The sequence below is a fragment of the Apis mellifera genome, linkage group LG8 (genome assembly GCF_003254395.2).
Source record: "Apis mellifera strain DH4 linkage group LG8, Amel_HAv3.1, whole genome shotgun sequence".
Lineage (NCBI taxonomy): Eukaryota > Metazoa > Arthropoda > Insecta > Hymenoptera > Apidae > Apis > Apis mellifera.
In genome coordinates, this window is record NC_037645.1 from 647,670 (window position 1) to 665,356 (window position 17,687).

The following is a 17,687-nucleotide window of genomic DNA, read 5'->3' on the forward strand; positions in this document are numbered from 1 at the left end:
CGCCCTTTTTTCTTTCTTTCCGCTTTAAAACCTCTCGATTCTCCCTTTTTTTCTCTTCTTCTTTCGATTCTTTCGAGAAAAAGTTGCGATGATGGAACTTTTCTTTCTTCTTTTCTTTTTCACGAATAATTTCGACGATGGGTATGGATCCGAGATTCATTTATCCCTCTTTGAAAAATTGAAAGTTTACGATACAATTTTTTTTCTTTCTTTCTTTTTTTTTTCGATCCCTCTTTTATCTTGAATTGAAATCGCACGAAATCTCGATATCGCGAATATTATCGGTTCAGTGGCTCGGTTTACTATCGTTCTCAAATATTTATCCATGAAATACTTGAAGCGTGCGGTGTTTGTACTGAAATGAAACAGGCGGCCGATCAATGCGTTTGAGAATGGGGTGAAAATATACCGTACACGGGGTTTAACGTTATTTTCCCCTGCTCTCTCTCTCTCTTTTTTCTTTTTTTATTTTTTTAATTTTCTTTGAGACACATGCGCGAAATAGTTTTTCGAGACGACGCCAAGTAATAGAAAGAATGCGGTTGTTTGAGCCATTAGTAGGATTTGAAGAGCAAACGACGAGTATGTGCTTTTCCGGTTAGACTACCAAACGGTTGAGAAAGAAGGGAGGGAGGCGCAGGCCCTCTGGTTGCACGAAGTCAAGGAAATGTTGGGAAAATGTTTGAAGTATTCGTGGAATTTTCTACGTAGGAACGTGGCCGTAAAAGAGTTAAATAACTCGGGTGGAAATCAGAAGCGTTACCTGGCATTTTAATTGCATCGTGTCATTAAAAGGATTTTACGATACCCGCTCGATATGGCCAATTAGAATGAAAGAATTTTACAATAATTCGTGTAATTTCAATATTAGTGTTATTATTAAGAAAAAAGATATCAGATTAACAACTATTCGTTTCCATTTTCCCCCCAATATTCCATAATCGATATTAACAGATATGATAAATCCTTTTTCGAAAATGAATATCAAAATTTCTCTCATACATTTCCTCGCTTCTTTTATTTTTATCGTAGATGTAATAAAAGTATAACATCAACTTATTAATAATTTATAGAAAATTCTTTTCCTTAAGTTCGATCAAAAGGTTTGGACGATATTTAAAATAAAATTATCGATTCGTTATTTTCTTCCAAAGTGTATTTCCACACTGAATACAAAATTCCAACCAAGTGTGTATTCATATTTTATTATATTTTAATAATTACCATGTTCGTCCACGTAATGGAATCACGAGTTGTACGCGTTCCAACGATTTGGAACGCCGTTGTTCCCAAAGTATCGTCGAGTTTCGTGGAATAATAAGCGGTTTCATCCGAAGGCAATTTTCCAGGCGATCGCGTACAGCGATAAGCGAGGCTTCATTATTTTTCCCGTTAGGGTAACAAGGTGTGTCGGCCGCACGAGCCCTCTCGTTAAAAACTATGATAAGGGAGGGAGGAGGGGGAGGAGTATTCAAACCACCTTGGTTGATACGACAAGAAAATTATTCAGCGACATATCGGCTAGGAAAATACGTTTACGGAGGCTTAGTGCCTCTAAGCGCGTCAGTGAATTATTGGCTAGGGAAATCGAGCGTGGCGGGGTGCAAATCGAGAATAACCATCTCTATGTAAATCCGGATATAATTCCTCCCGTGATTCATAAGATATATGTCGTTGACGTCCCGACTCCCGCTATCGTACGCTGAATTTCATGACTCCGCATGAATTTCATGAAAAATAATTAGACCATACCGCCCTCACTTTTTTACGGTATGGAAATAAGGGGGTGCGCGATCTTTTTCCCCCTTTTTTTTCCTCTTTCTTTTTCCCTCCTTCGTTCCACGATAATAGCCGGGTCCTTTATACCCTTTTCCCACGAATAATTTTCCGTCGGATTATTTATTAATAAATAACGATATTTAATTGTTTGGGATAAAACGTGGTTTCTTTTTTTTTTTTTTTAATATTTACAATATTTTATAGATTTCGTATATTGATAACAAGTTTTCGAGTAGTATTGTATAGCAAGGAAGGTGTAACAATAACAAAGGATTTTTTGCGATTAACTTGCAAAAGCTGGGAGAAAACTTGGAAAGAGAAATATTAATCAACTTATGTGTTACAAAGTAAAGGGACATAAATAGTAGGTTTTGCATTTAAAATGTAGCAGGTCTTTTCATTAGCTTTAGAGAAACTATATATAAATTAATATAACGTAAACAAGATTGTATCCATTAACTAGTTTCAACAGAGATATCAGGATTAGAAATGTATAAGTACTTATATTTATATTTAAATACTTTTAATTCAAATAATAAGTAGTTGAAATAATTTATTTCCTAAATGTATGCAACAAGAACAACAAGATCAAAATGCAAACCAATGTATTTAGTATTATATTGAAATAAAATAAATCCCTTAAAAAAATCCATGATCAATAATAGAATAATAGAAGCAAGATATGAACAATTATTCACAAAATGCATGTACCTTTAATTAAAAAATTTATACCATTACCTAAACTAAAAATCCTCCATCTTGTCCCAAATAAACATATTATTTTCTTTTTATTTTTCAAAATATTTGATTCGCTTCACATTTAAACAAAACTCACTCCCTATTAATTCCATATAATAAAAGTTACAATTCTTAATCCTCTCCAATCAAAAATCTCGATTAAAAATACGTGTGAATACGAAATGTTTCCATTTTCAAGTCGAAATCGTTTCGTCCCTCCGAGTATAAACGCGAGGGTGAGCATCCATAAAACTGAAGGATGTATCAGAGACTTGGCCGCTTCTCTCGCTTGTTCTTGCATCGCGTAAGTAGTAGAGAAGAGAAAGAGAAGGGGAGAGAGAGAGAGAGAATCCCAAGACTTAAATTTCTCGCGCGGTTGAGAGAAGAAGATGAAGGGGAGGGGGATGAAGCTTGGTTTTACACTATTGTTGCGCGGAAAGATTGCGGCAAACAACGGCCGACCGGTGTAAATTATTGAAGAGAACCGCTTACCGGGGAAGTTACTCGGAAAAACGTTGTGAAAATGGCGTACGTACTTTTATTTTCGCGGGCGTTTTCCGCGCTCGCGTTTGTTTTTCCACGAATCGTTGCTGCTTTGGTGAGTACATTTTCCGGCGGAATTGTTGTCCTTGCCGTTTTACTGATTGCAGCTCGCTTTTTACCTCTTTCAATTTTGCCCCTATAGCTGCGAGGATCCATTCGCGGGAATACCTTTGTAACTGTTCAACTGTTTCGCATTGACCCTTTGTGTTGAAATAAAAAAAAAAAAAAAAAAGGAAAAAAAAAGAAAAAAAATTCTATTTCAAATTGACGGTTGGTTCTAGCATTTTTTTTTCTTTTTTTTTTACATACACTCGATCGCTCCCTTAATCAATTCGGATCAATTTTATTTCGGCGAACGTTGTGTTTCTTATTCCAAGGGCATGTATCAATTTTCAAAGAGAATAAATTTCTCTTTTTAACTCATATTGCTTTGCATCGTGGAAATGAATTACTTTTTGATCCATTAGATTCTTGAAAGTCGTCGTAATGCCAAGATTCGATGAATACTGAATCAGTTATATATGTGATAAATGTGATGGTGTATATAGATGGAATGATAGTTGAGTGATAAGGTCAAATAACGTCAATTGGGATTTCGAATCAACGGAGGTTTAATTTGGTGAAATTTTATATCCCAACAAATGAATATAAGGGACGATTATTGAAGGATGGCGTTGGATTTGCATTTAAGCGTTTATTTAAAGAAATTTTTCATCCTTCGTGCGAAGAATGAGGTGAAACTATTAACCAAACTCATGAATGTGTATTGGAAAATTACGGAGAAATTCACCTGATCTTGATTTTGATGAAAGTACGTTTTGCATTTATGCAAAATAAAAATAATTACGTACGTACGTAGTTGTAATTATATTCTGCTTTGGCTTCCATTATTCTCCAATCTAAATTTCGCTATATCTGAATTTTAAGATGAGAAACTTTTGTTCAAAAACTTGTTTAATAATTTCCCTGTATCGATTACCTATGATCACATCACACAACGATAAAACACAAAATAAAATAGTAAATAATTTAGGTAAAAAATTAATTAAAATCGTAATTAAAGAATATTGCCGATATGCGAACGAAAAATCTCATTATAATATCGGGTATAAATTTCTCATTAATTCGAGAATTCGAACGAGAAAATAATTTTCTAATAATCTTTCGTACCTTCGTTATTCCCCTAATATTTATAAACGCGTGTAAACACGTACAAATAAATCTCTTGCGATTCATATCGCAACTTTAAAAATTCGAACGAGAAACCTACAATTAATAATATTTAAACTTAACTTAAAATCGCCAAATTACGATTGATTAAAAAAAATCGGCCGTTGCGATTACAAAAACTAAAAAAAACCCGAATACGAACCCCAATAAATCTCAAGACAACGCGAGAATCTTCCAAACAATTATCGATTCTCGCCTCGATCGATTGTTAAAAAACCCACCCCCGCCGTCCACGCGACGTAAATAGGATCAGAAACAACACTTTCGACCGGTACCGGCCCAATGATCGGCCGATCATACACCGTACAACTTTTCCACCCATTTTTCCCTCGGCTCGAATCGAGAGAGAGTGGTGGGGCACAGGCGGCGTGGTGGGGATCCGACGACAAGCGGCGAGCGGCGTCGCCGACCCGGCAGTCGTTCGGGGCGGTTTCGGCGCGCCAGTGTACAACGAGCGTTCCACGAGCGCGCACACGCGTGCTCCACGTTTCCATCTCGTGCCCTCTCGTTACACGTGACCACCACCTCATCCATCTCCACGCGTGTAACCATCGTGCTCGCGAGTAAAGATTGGAGGATTCCGTTTCCTCGGGGTTTCCGTCGCGAGTGAGCGTCCCATGCGGAAGAACGGAAGAGAGAGGTGGATCGGAGGCTGGCTCCTCGCAGATTCCTGGGCTGTACCGTGTTCACGAGCTACGTTACGGCTACGCGGGGAGGGTGGCAAACGCGTTGATCGTCGGTGAGTACTTTTTTTTTTTTTTTCCTTTCGAATGTGCGCGCGCGAATCGTGTGGTTTTGAATCGGTCTTCGAGATGTTGTTACAAGATGTTATTGGTAAGAGGGATTGTTTTTGGTTTCGGTATTTTTATCGCCGTGTTTCCAAGTATCGTATAACATTCTGTATCGAAATACGTAGCTTTGGAGAAATTATAAAATATCTCTTTCCTCGCAAATTCACGAGCGATTAAACTTGTTTCTATTAATTTAATTTTATTTCATTCGTTGAATAATATCGCTTCAAAGACGCGATTGTGAGTTTCATAGAGAATCTTTGGCGCAACCTTTTCAATTCGTTTCAAATCGAGCGAAGCTCCTCCATCATAATCAAGCTTATTGATCACTGAACCGCAAAATAATTCACGGGGGATGTTGGAGCGGGCTTCACACGCGAGCTCGCGATCCAAAGCCGGCTTAACGTCTCATTCCAAGAAAGCCTACGTTGTCGCTAATTTTCCGCTTTCTCGTCGATCATCCTTAAATTCCATCAACCCTTAGCCAAGGGTGTCTTCGTGAAAAAGCAAAAATCGCGATAGCAAAATTCTTACGTCATTTTTTATTTATTTATTTCTCGAGAGAGATCCGTCGGCATTCAGGAAAAATTACAAATTACAAATTAGAAGAGTAAAATGATACGTCAGATTCGGGAGATATTTGTAAAATTTTTAAAGATTGATTTTGATATTATTATTTTTTTTGATATGAGAAAGAAGGAAGGAATGAAAAAGTGTCAAGTTTTAACGTTCCTTTCGGAAAAAATCAATTTTCAGTTACGTCGGATACATTACAGATTGCATTGAGAATGCAATTAAAGGGAAAACGTGAATAACGTGACTTTGGGAATGGCTTTCCCGCCAACAGGTGGAAGGCCATTAAAACAGGTGGAGGAATGACGATGTAACGGTGCGCCGATCAACGCTCTAGTTTCTAAATTGCCGAATTAAATGCATCGTGACGCGTAGGAAAAAAGTGCTTGCTTTCTTTCTAAATCGTTTTTTCGATCTTTCGATGTGGTGTTTTTGATTTTTTATTTTTCAATTTCCAAGAAGAACGGATAGCGTCGAGATAGCGAGATTGATTTTCAGGATTACTTAAAATCAATCAAAGTAAAATGAGTGAAAATTGTAAGAAGCGTACAGTTTCAATCTTTATTTTGCAACTTTATTTATTAAAAATTCCAAATTAATATTAAATATTGTCGATTAAAAGAAAGAAGAACGTTATCTCGACGCATTTGCATATTTACAACGACAAAATCTTTTTCGATTTTATAATTTTCAAAGTTTCTATACAGAATAAAACCAGTCGACGAAACCAAGCAAGGGTTGTTCGTCAAAACTCGCGATCTCGAGCTCTTTAAAACAGAGATTTAATTTGAAAATTAAGGGATTAAAAATCATACTATTCGAAACTCGAACAGTCGATACGCGGTTCAGGAAAAAAGTTTGAAAAGATAGTACCGGTTGAAAGATTAACGTTATCAACGTTCGAGCGATCCTATTCAACTCGAATAATATGTAGACGAGAGAGGCCGACGTTGAACCGAGGATGAAAAAGTTTTATCGTTACCTAAGAATATCCTGTTTTTTTATTTAGAATTCAAGTTGGAGGTACGTGGTTTACTTTACGCCGCGGTATGAATTTTTATTTCCAAGCGAAACGTGGTACTCCGCTTTTGCGAAGGGAAATTCCTTTATCTGTCCTCCCTCCCCCTCCCCCCCCAAAACGAGGACGACGCTGCAATTTAATTTAATTTCACCGGGTATAGAAGCACGCACGGTTTAAAACAAAATTCCGCGCTCTTTCACCGGTGTGTGTACATTTATATCAAACACTGTCTTGTAACGTAACACAAAAAAAAGGTGGCTTGTCTGGCCTTGTCAGCGAGAAATGTAGCTTTAAAATGACCGTTAACGTTTTGCCACGGTATTTTATGATTTTTAGCTTCGTTTAACATTCGCCGCACTCTTGAATGGCACTCGAGAGTGCAAGTTATTTTTCATTTCATAATCAGTTTCCATTATCCGGATAAAATAAAGGATTGAATAGGGAGGGGTTCTTTTTTCGTGTCTTTTTGCGTCGCATAATTGACTGGTTCGTTATTCAAAATGGTATTTTTTAAATTCTCACGAAAAATGATAATAAATAACGAAAGGTAATAAAATTGTAAAAAGAACGATTACGATTCAAATCGATTCAGTTCGAAATCACAAGATGGTCGAAAATTTTAACAACAAATAATTTTATTTATTCCTGAATATTTTCAAACATAGATATTATATATATATATATATATATTTTTATCATAATGATACGCAAAACTATTTTCAGGAAAAATTGAAACTTCAAAGGCTTCGAAACGTGAAACGTTCGAAAAATTCACTTCTCGAAAACAAACGAAAATATATATATATAAAGCTTAAAATCTGGAAGGATAGGGGAAATTTTCATCAGGAAAAAACATTGTTTATCGGGAAAATACAAGTCAACGAAATTTATTCCTGGCAACAACCAAGAATTTAACGTTCAAGACGTTCAATGATCAGGATTATCTGACCACATTTTTCCACGTGAAATTAAGTCAGGGCGCGGTATAATTAATTTCACCTTGATCCGGAATAATAGATCAATTATCAACCGTTGAAAACCGTTGATATCCCAATGATCGTTCGCGGCGAACTCGTTTCGAAAACCGTTCTCCATTTCTATCGTTTCAATCTCTCTCGAAATTTTTCAATTCGTCACCGGGTTCCGCTCGGATCCGACCACCACTTTTGCATCAATCACCGTTTGCTCGCCGATAACTTATCCTACCCCTTTTGCAATTTGCTCAAAGACACGCGGCGTTTTTTTCAAATTGCCAGTCAGCTGGCGACGTTCCCACGAATGTCGGCTCGTAAGAACGCGAAACAACCAGGCTAGAAATGATAACTAACCCGTAAGAACCCGTGTATACGTGTGTGTGTGTATGTGTGTGTGTGTGTTGGAAAAACACAAAGGCAAAAGGAATAGAATATCGAGCTCTGAATATGAAATCGAGGACAAAAAGGCTTTGAAAGACGCGTTTCGTGCTGTTTAACGAGTAGTCGGCAAACATACGTGACGGGAACAGTGTTTAATAAAGTCGAACATTAATATTTAGGTCGTTTGGCAATCGTAATTCGAGTTGGCCAGTGGAAAACGGTGTCGGGGAAAAGGAGAGAAAGGAAAAAAAAATACGCTTCTTTTTTCATTTTCCTCCCTTCCTTCAATTCTTTTTTTTCTTTTTTTTTTTCTACATAGCGAGGCGGAATAGGCGAAGTCGATCAAACGAGTTTCTTTCTGGGTCAATGTGATTTCGAAATTTATGTCGTCCCGGGAATCAAGCGAAAACGTTCGATTTCGGTCGAACTGTTAACCGTTCACGACGGCGCGTGACGAAATTGGAAAAATTAAAGCAATGCTCGTGTGGATATTCCAATGATATTGTTCCATTAAATTTTCCTATTCGACAATTTTTTTTTTTCCTTTCTAGTAATACCCGCGTGTCTTTATTACTTTACTCGACGAATAAAAATTGTTCAACGTTTCCAGAACGCTTAGATTTTATTTAAACGGAATCGCTGGATATTCTTAACGAGGGATACATGCATTATGTTACAAATCCTTTTTTATCTTTATTTTACTCGCGAGTGAAGCTGCGCTAAAACCTGGAACGATAAAAGTGCGCGTCCAGCCAAGAATATCCCTCTCCCTCTCCTTCCAGTATACGCGTCTGGGAAACGTTAATTTCACGGAGAATGAAAAATTGTAAGTGTAATCAAGTGAAATGCGGCTTCTTAATTTCAACATTGCCGCTATAATAAATCGTTGCCCCCCGCCAAATTAACCTAATTTTGTATCACCGCGATTACAATGATATATACATCTGCCCGTTTAGATTAAACGTTCTTAATTTCGAAGCGGCGGTTGATGCAACCTTAATATTTCTGCAATTTTAAATTTTCTTCTTTCTTTCTGCAAATCGCGTTTCTTTCCTTTCCTCGGGCGATTATCCGCTCGTAAAATGGTCGAATCTCGTCGCAATCTTTAATGCAACCCAAATGTCAAACGATTATAATAATTGGAGCGAAGTCCAATATCTTTTTTACATATTTGAGCAAAAGCTCGGTGTGAATTGGATAAGCAAAAGAAAAAAAGAAAAAGAAAAAAGATGCTCCAATAATAGGTGTTCAATTATTCGCTTCAACTTTATTATATATTAATTATTCGCTAAATGATTTCACCACTCAAGAATGTTTATCAACTATTAACGATCCTCTTCATCTATAAATCTCGTAGGAAAATTACTTTTATTTCCTCGATATTATTTTTCCTCCATTCATAATATACAATCTTAATTTTTAATTATGCAATATTCTTCATCAGTTGGACTTTCAACGAGTCCAAAATAAAACCATTCGAAAAAAAAAAAAGAAAAAATCAGGAAAGATAATATCTTTAGGGGAAGAAGGGGTAGCAAGAATGAAGAAACAAGGGGTGAAAGGGTAGAAACGAGAGGCAATTGGTCTCTCGACTCTGGTCCATGTAACTAACTCGGCCTACCGATCACGTACAATCAGACGAGATTCATTGAAAATCTGAAGCCGTGGCCCGAGCATGATACAAAATTCTGGTCTTCCTCCGAGGTAATTGAATCCCAGTGTGCGGCCAGCCTGTTCTCTCCGCCTTTTCCTCCGCTTTTCCCTCCCCATCTCTCTCTCTCTCTCTCCTCCCATGTTCCATTCAGTCGAACGAACCGGAACACACACTCGGGCTTGCAGTTTATTTTCCATCCATCTTGCTTTACGATAAGACAGAAGCAATATCTCGCTACAGGTGGCCGAATATACGTACATCTCTCGTTCACGGCCACTCCTGGTTCACAACCCTCGATGCCTCTTCCCCCGATTCCGCTCGTAGCCCGTGGAAATTCCTCTCGTTATGCACGCGTTACACGTACAATCGTGTTTCGCGTACCATCCAGCGAATCAGAAATAGGGGAAAGATACGAGTTTTCCTTTAGTCAGACATTTAGTTCTTTTCTTCTCTTATAACTTTTTAATTAAGGTAGTTTTTTTTTTCGTCTTCTTTCTTGTCTTCTTTTGGAAGAAGAGCGTGTAGATTAGTCCCTCTGGTGGTATTGAAAATAGTTTTAGTTTTTCAAAAGCTTTCTGTCGAAAGAGAGATTTTTTCGAAGAAGGGGATGCTCGTTAGAGCGAAAATTTTCTAGGAGATTTTGGTTCGATTCGAAAACCTTCCTTAAAAGGATCCTTTCTAGAGAACTTCCTATTGAACTCTTTTCACGGCACCGAACTCTATTTGTGTTGAAGCTTTTCTAGAGAATTAGATGGAGGATGGTTGAATTCTTTCTAGAGATAAACTTCAATTAGGAATTTTTCATTTGAAGGGGATTATAATTCGGTGTAAAGATTTTTTTTAGAATATGTTTATTCGAAAGTGTTTCACCTTTAGAGCGTTCTTTCTTTCGTTCAAATTTCTCTAAACTTCTCTAAAGAAGCTTCTCTTAATTTAAACTTAAATAAATAAATCCATTTTCGATCGATCGATTTTTAATTATAAATCGTATTCTCATATTTGCAAAATTAAAATTAATCAATTAACGATCCATTTAATCTTCCTAATCGTTTTTCATAGGATTCGTGTCTAAAAATTTTCCTATTTTTCGAGTATTTTTATATTTTGCTGTTATAAAAAAAAAAAAGAAAAAAAAATACAGAAGGTCGAGGAAGATTGGGGAAAATAAATAAATAAGATAAAACTGTTTAATGGAAAATACGAGTGGCGGTTCGTTTAAACTAAAACCTATAGCCCCGGTAATCTGCATATCGGAGATATTAATTAGTCCGGGCGCGCGGAACGCGATTGCAATAAATAAAACACGCGAGCGTAAGCGCGATAAACTCGACATCGAGACTCGTTTCGCTATGTTATTGCCGTTGCTTCATAGTTTTCGATCAAAAATATCGTCCTTTTTTCCCCCGAGATATTTCACCTTCCTCTCCCATTTTCTGAATATAAATTCTCCCCTCGTCGCGAGAAGATTCGATGATTTCATTAAATAACAAAACCGGCGTTGATCATTTTCCAATGGTACGTATTGCGGGATCGGTATCTCCCTATCCCAGTTTTTACTCGAATTTATTTATTTATCGGTACAGAGCCTCGTATTTACCAGTGTACCGAAATTTCCTGGGTTTTATGATCTAGAAAAATTCGATTGTGCCGTGATAAATGATTTAGAAATGTAGGAATATTATGCGGGACAAATAAAATTTAATTCTCACTCTCTTGGTGTTTCCATCGAATTAAATATTTCCCACGCACAGCGGGTAGTTATAATTCCATTGAAATCGATAGAGGTATAAATAATCATTTACCCGTGTTCCTTCCATTGTGGTTCCTGTTACTGAAAATATTCGCGTGATTAACCGATATTCCGTGTTTAAACGAACTTGTTGTTATCGATACGAAATCACGCTTTCTCGTTTCGATCTAATCAGGCTTTCGATCAAACATTCTATTCTATATTTACGTATTCTTCCATCAGATTTTCGTTTCTTAAATTTCATTGTCAAATCTGGAAAGTCTTCCTTCGATTGATCGATTTCATTCTTTTGGAAATCAAATAATCAATAGATAATTCCATTAAACTGGAAGAAATATATCAATGTGATATCAAAACTGACGAAGATGATTCGTAATTGTTAATTTTTAAAATGGCTGCGTAAGAAAGAAATAAAGCCGGGGAAACTTTTCTCTCATCTTCCATACTCTTTTATTTTTCAGAAGACTCGATGAAACTCGATAAAACTAAACCTTTCAACGCAATTCATTCACCTTTTTTTTTTCCATTTTCCATTCACGAATCCTCTAAAATTATTAACGAAGATTAATCCTCTCCATTCTCGTCAATCTTTCGCGAGCAATAATAATCGTCTCGCAAGAAATCACGCGGCCAACAGTTAATCCGATGCAGGTGTACAAGATGAAATTAAGCCGTGTTTGGCCTTTCTTGGTCTGTTGGGAAATTCGACGAAACACCAGTTCGTTAAGGAAGGGAAAAGCGAGCAAGAAAATGGTAAGAAGCAAGAAAGCAACTTTACTCTCCAACCAGTTAAAAAGTATTACCTTAGATGGCTAGCCAATCTATTCAAAAAATTGATCAAACATTTCTCCATAAACTTTTTTCCACGACGTGATAATTTCACTTTCACGTTATCGTTCGAAAAATTTCGATCTTTTTTCTTTTCTTCAGGTTTCAAAGTTCACGATTGATAACTGGTCCATGCTTCTTCGCTTCACTATTTCGAAAATAAGGTGTTTGCTCGATCCTGTGTTTTTAGTTAATCGAATTTCCTTGGACCATAAACTTGCGGATCAGGACCTCGATTAGCCGTGTCGTTGCGTACGCGTGGTTGATGGAGCAGGTACGTTGGGATCGTAAAATCGGGCAGCAATTAAAGTTTACATATTTCGTGGGGCGAAACGAGCAATTCGGGACATTTACGAGGAGATAAGGAGCTTAAGTCTTATTCAGGGTTGTATGCTGTCGATTCAGAATTCAGATCTCGCTTTACGCTACGTTTGAGAAATTTTGAATTAGGTAAATGTTAGATCAGAGATCCATTGATCGAAGAAAAATCGAACAATTATGAAATTTATAAATATTTTTCTAATATTTACTTTGGAAATTACGATAATGTTACGCATCATTTTTAACGTCATTAAGTAATTCGAATGTGATTGGATAAACAAAAATATCGAACAGATCGATTTAATTATGAAATTTGCAAATTGAAAATTAAGATTCTTCCTATTTTAGAATCTATTCTAACGTGTTTCAAGTGATTGCTCGCATGCGCCTAGGATTTATACGGTCTTGAGGGTGGCTAGATTAATTGGTGCTCTTACATAACTCTCCAATTTACGGTCTTGCTATTAGTGATGGCACCAAGTTCAATATATATATATATATATATATACTCGTAAACTCAAGACAAATCCGATAGCCCAGTTTCATTTCATAGAGTCAAGTACAATTTATAAGATACAATGGCTGTTGTGTACTCGAAATTTAGAACGAGTGTTTATGAATTTTGAGAATTGATTTGATATCGAATCGAATTTTTTTATCATAGTCTGACAAACTTGGGATAAAAAGGATAATATTTAGAAGCCAAACGATTGATTAACTGACAAATCAGTTTAATTTATCGACTTGATTGAAAGTTGAATTATTGTTTCGATCGAAATGTCTCTTTTCTCACATTTCATAAACGTAAAAATCGTAAACCTGGGATCGATTCAGTTTCGATTGAGACAAAATAAAATTGTGAAATCATGTTAGGAGAGAAAGGAGAGAGGAATACGTTTAAGAGAAAGCATTTCCATTGTATAACGAGGAGCGAAATCACGCTGTCCCCCGCGGTTTCTTTGAAAAGAAATGGTAAGTCGAGAGAATCTTTTGTTGCTTTTTTATTTCTCGACTGTCTACCGGTATCGCTTTGTAACAGAGCCTCGTTAAATTTATTATCGCGCAACATCACTCTCGAATATCCTAATTTTCCACGGAGGATAATATCAAGGATAACCAAGTCTCATTACACGCACAATTTATAAAACGCTCTATCGTTTATAATGAGAAAAGGTATTTGTGCCACGCGAAGGAACATGCTCTAATTACAGAAACAATGTGTGTGCGTGTATATCGTATCTTTGAAAAGGATTGGTGAGTGGCGATCCTTAAAAAAATATATCGTTAATTTTATCTCGCTCTTTTCATCGAAACAAATTAGTTCCCATAACGAAACGATCATCTTTGTCCTTTATTATATACACATATGCATAATGAAAACAGCAGATTTGCACGACTTTTGTGTACGACGTTAATTACATCAATCTGCATGGAATATCGTGGAACGATTTAAATATTTCGATTTTTCTTTTTTTTTTTTTAATCGCAGCAATTCACGGAGTTGTTTAAGTAAAAACAATGGGTATTGAAACGAATATTCTAGTTTCATTTAGCTGGATATATTTAAATAATTGTATGTTTATTTGAATAAGTAAACGATATTTCTTTGAATCTTTATTCGTTTACTTATTTCTGTCGTAATTAATTATTTCTCTTTATATATATAATTTTTGTCAATATTGTTCATTATAGTAGTATCTCGTGTACGAAAGATGGTAATTATTTTTTATCTCGTACGAATATAATATTAATCTATTTAAAAACGTAGATTCGATCTCTATTTTAAATTATTGTAATTAAAGACGCGAAGATAAAGTAATACGTACAATTATATTTCTATAAAATACATTATTTCGAAGGAGTTTAATGAAAAGGAACAAATTATGTTTCTATTTAATATAAAATTATCCCTCTCTCTAAATAATTAATTACTTCACAATTGTCACGTTTATTTAAAATAAAATAAAATCTGTTCTCGAAACGGAGACCGATTTAAATTTACACCGATTAAGAGTGTAAGAAAAATTCAGTTAGTTGAAACACAATTACAATTGACGTAATGAAACTTTTACGGAATGTGTTAAGTCGATTACAAGAAACGTTACGGAATTTAAAATAATTCAATCTATATTTAAATAAATGATTGCATCGACAAATTTTCTTTTCAAAATTCACAATATAAACACGAACGTTAAGAATACTCGATTTTCTTTAATTTAGTTTACTCTGTTGAAAATTTTTGAAAGAATGGATCAATTTACATCAGAGAAGAATCACTTGAAGAAAGTCGAAGAGGCAATTGTTTAAGCGATTGAATTGTTGCGAGCGTATCTTGAAATATGTCGAGGATGGCGGCGCGTTTGCACGCGTTTCCACCGGATGTGTAGCAATAAAATCAACGGTATTTGTCGGGCGTGCAAGTTTTACGGGCGAACGGGCCCGCATTGAACGAAATGGCGGGGAAATGGTGTCTGTATAAAAGAAGGCGGAAGACCGTGAACCGGCAAGTGGGCGTCCGGTAAAGTGGACCGCGTGAAAAGGCGCCTTATTGTCGCGTTTGCTCGCTTTTGGCTTTCTGCTCTTCAATGACCGCTTCCTATCACGATCGACGCCACGACAAAGACCGGCCTTTCATCGTCGAGACGCTGCACGTTATACGTGAAAAGAGAATCGATGCTCACTCGCCGGATCGAAATATATATATATATTCCATGGCGGATGTGAAACATTCTGTTGGATTCGAGTTATGAATAATATCGAGATGGAAAGAATCGATCGCTTGCCAATCTTTAACTTTTAATATGAAGAAGCAAAGTTTCATTATGAAGGAATGAAGAATCGTTCATTACGAAATCGAGCAAGGTTTAATTATGTAATTGTAAGTTATTCGTGAACAATGTTTTCAATTCTATTCGTGTACATTGATTATAATGTACGTCCATATTTTCTTTTCCAGAGGGGATAAGAATCGTTACTCCACGAAGGTATTCGATCCTGTCGAAAAAAAATCAAGATTCGAAATCATTGATTTTCACGTGATATTTAAAGAAGCTCATAGTTATTGAAACAAGAAGGGATACGAAATTATTATAGTGGTATACAGTTTCTAACAAACAAGAATGGTTAAAAAATTCCAAACTCCCTTTGTCGCGAAAAAAAAGAAGAAAAGAATGGTAATTAGAAAGGATCGTTACATTTGCACAAAACATTTGGAATTTCGTTAGTTACTTTTCTCGAGAGTGAAATTCAGTAACTCGGCAGTTAGCGACAATTAAAAACGGGGGAAACAAACAGCATGGGTATCGGAAACAGGTAATTAACATGTTAATTGTGTTTCGCCGGTTAAATCGGTGTACAAAGAGTCCGCGTGACTAAGGAAGACGCGGATGAAACCGAGGAGGGAGGGAGGGGTTTCCGTGCGGCAGGTGATAAATAGCGAAAACACGATAAGGGGCTACGAAAACAAGGTGGAAGCTTTGCAATTAAAATTCAGTAACTCGGTTACTCTCGGAGTGCACGTCTCGATTGTAGTTGTACCATTTAATACGATAAAGCCCGGCATCGTTTTACATCGTAGGTACAAATCACCCTCCAGTCGGAGGGTTTTCAATTGCTCGTAGGAGAGGATGATGAAGGATTGCGGTTTGAGATTTTGGGAAATCGTTTAATAAAATTAAACGTATATATTCTATAAAATAAATATATCTTTCCTTCACGATGTACGAAAATTTAAATTATTCTTTATTATTTGCTTCGTATCTGAACTTTAATATTTCCACGTTTCTCGCGTTTATATATTTTAAAAATTATGGTATTTTTTAATAAATTTCGTACATAATAAATTTTTGACAAGGGTAGTAAAATATTTGGTTCACATTATCAGCAACGTTTCTCAAAAAAAAAAGAAAAAAAAAACAAAGCGTTCATTAAACGTCCCGTAAAGATTTCCCAAAGTCTCGAAAGGGAACGACGATAGAAACGATTGTTTCTAGGTTGTTTATATTAATTAAGAGTAACGGGAACGAGACTGATGAAACATTATAACTTAAAGACAAGTCGTTGTGAAGTAAGGTAATAATATTTCGCAAATAAATTAATTAATACAGCCGAGGTAGCTGTTATCCTGCAGGACAAAGATAAATCGTTCGTTTAATTGGATTTCCGTAACAATAGAGAAATGCAAGGAAGTGTAAGCTATGAAATATTTAACGCGAGCTATACGAGCTAATTAATAAAATGAGATTACGACATAATAAACTCTATAAAAATAATCGTATGAATTTAATGCACCGATAGTTTAATTCTTTCCTCGAATGAATATATAATATAAACGTGTCTACGTTAATTATTCTTTTGTTGGAAAATTTTTTTCATTTTTTTTTTAAAAAAATGGGTTTGAAACATCGACAATGGGGAAGCTAAAATATAGAATAGGAATTGTACGATTACTCGTACGATAAAGTTATCACGTGACGATATTTCAAACGTTTGCTTCAACTTTTTGAAAAAAAAAATTAAATATATAGAAGAATAATTTTGAAATCCTTCGAAAAGATTAAAAGATTATTCATTAAAGTATAATTCAAAGCTCATTGGTCTCAAAGTGTGATTCATCTTCGAGTTGTGCGTCATCTCTCCTCTTTTTCCGAAATCGAGGTAGCAAAACAAACAAAAAGCTACGATTCGGGGAGAGAAAGGGGAGAGAAGAAGAGCGGGGAAGAAGAATGCGTCGCAAAACATTTTCAGATGTCGCGAAGCCTCGCTCGTTAGCGGCGCGAATTTTATTTGCATCCAATTAAAATGCAACTTTGCTAAATACTTCCAATACTTGCGCGATCGTGACCTCGCTCGATAAACTTGCAAATGTTTTGCGGTCGTGGAATTAAACTTGGCGGAGACGCGCGTGTACACCGATTGCGGGGAGGGAAGAGAAAAATAAATGAATAGAGAGAGAGAGAGAGATATTTTATTTATTTTTATTTCACGGGTTACAACGCGAATATACACGGAACGGAGTAATTTACCGTAAAAAATAGATTACAAAAAATAAGGGAAGAATGTAATATTTACATTGCGGATATTTTCCACGTTCATCTGCATTCCT

At 36.0% G+C, this 17,687-nt stretch overlaps 1 protein-coding gene across 2 annotated transcripts in view; it reads left to right on the plus strand.

Moving 5' to 3' along the window:
• Positions 1-4,712: 4,712 nt before the first annotated feature.
• Positions 4,713-17,687, plus strand: part of LOC409692 (disintegrin and metalloproteinase domain-containing protein 10) — a 162,466-nt gene continuing 149,491 nt past the window's right edge. For both annotated transcript variants that reach the window (XM_026442228.1, XM_026442229.1), the window contains exon 1: positions 4,713-5,029. The gene's annotated coding sequence lies outside the window, so the exon portion shown is untranslated. The remainder of the gene's footprint in view (positions 5,030-17,687) is intronic.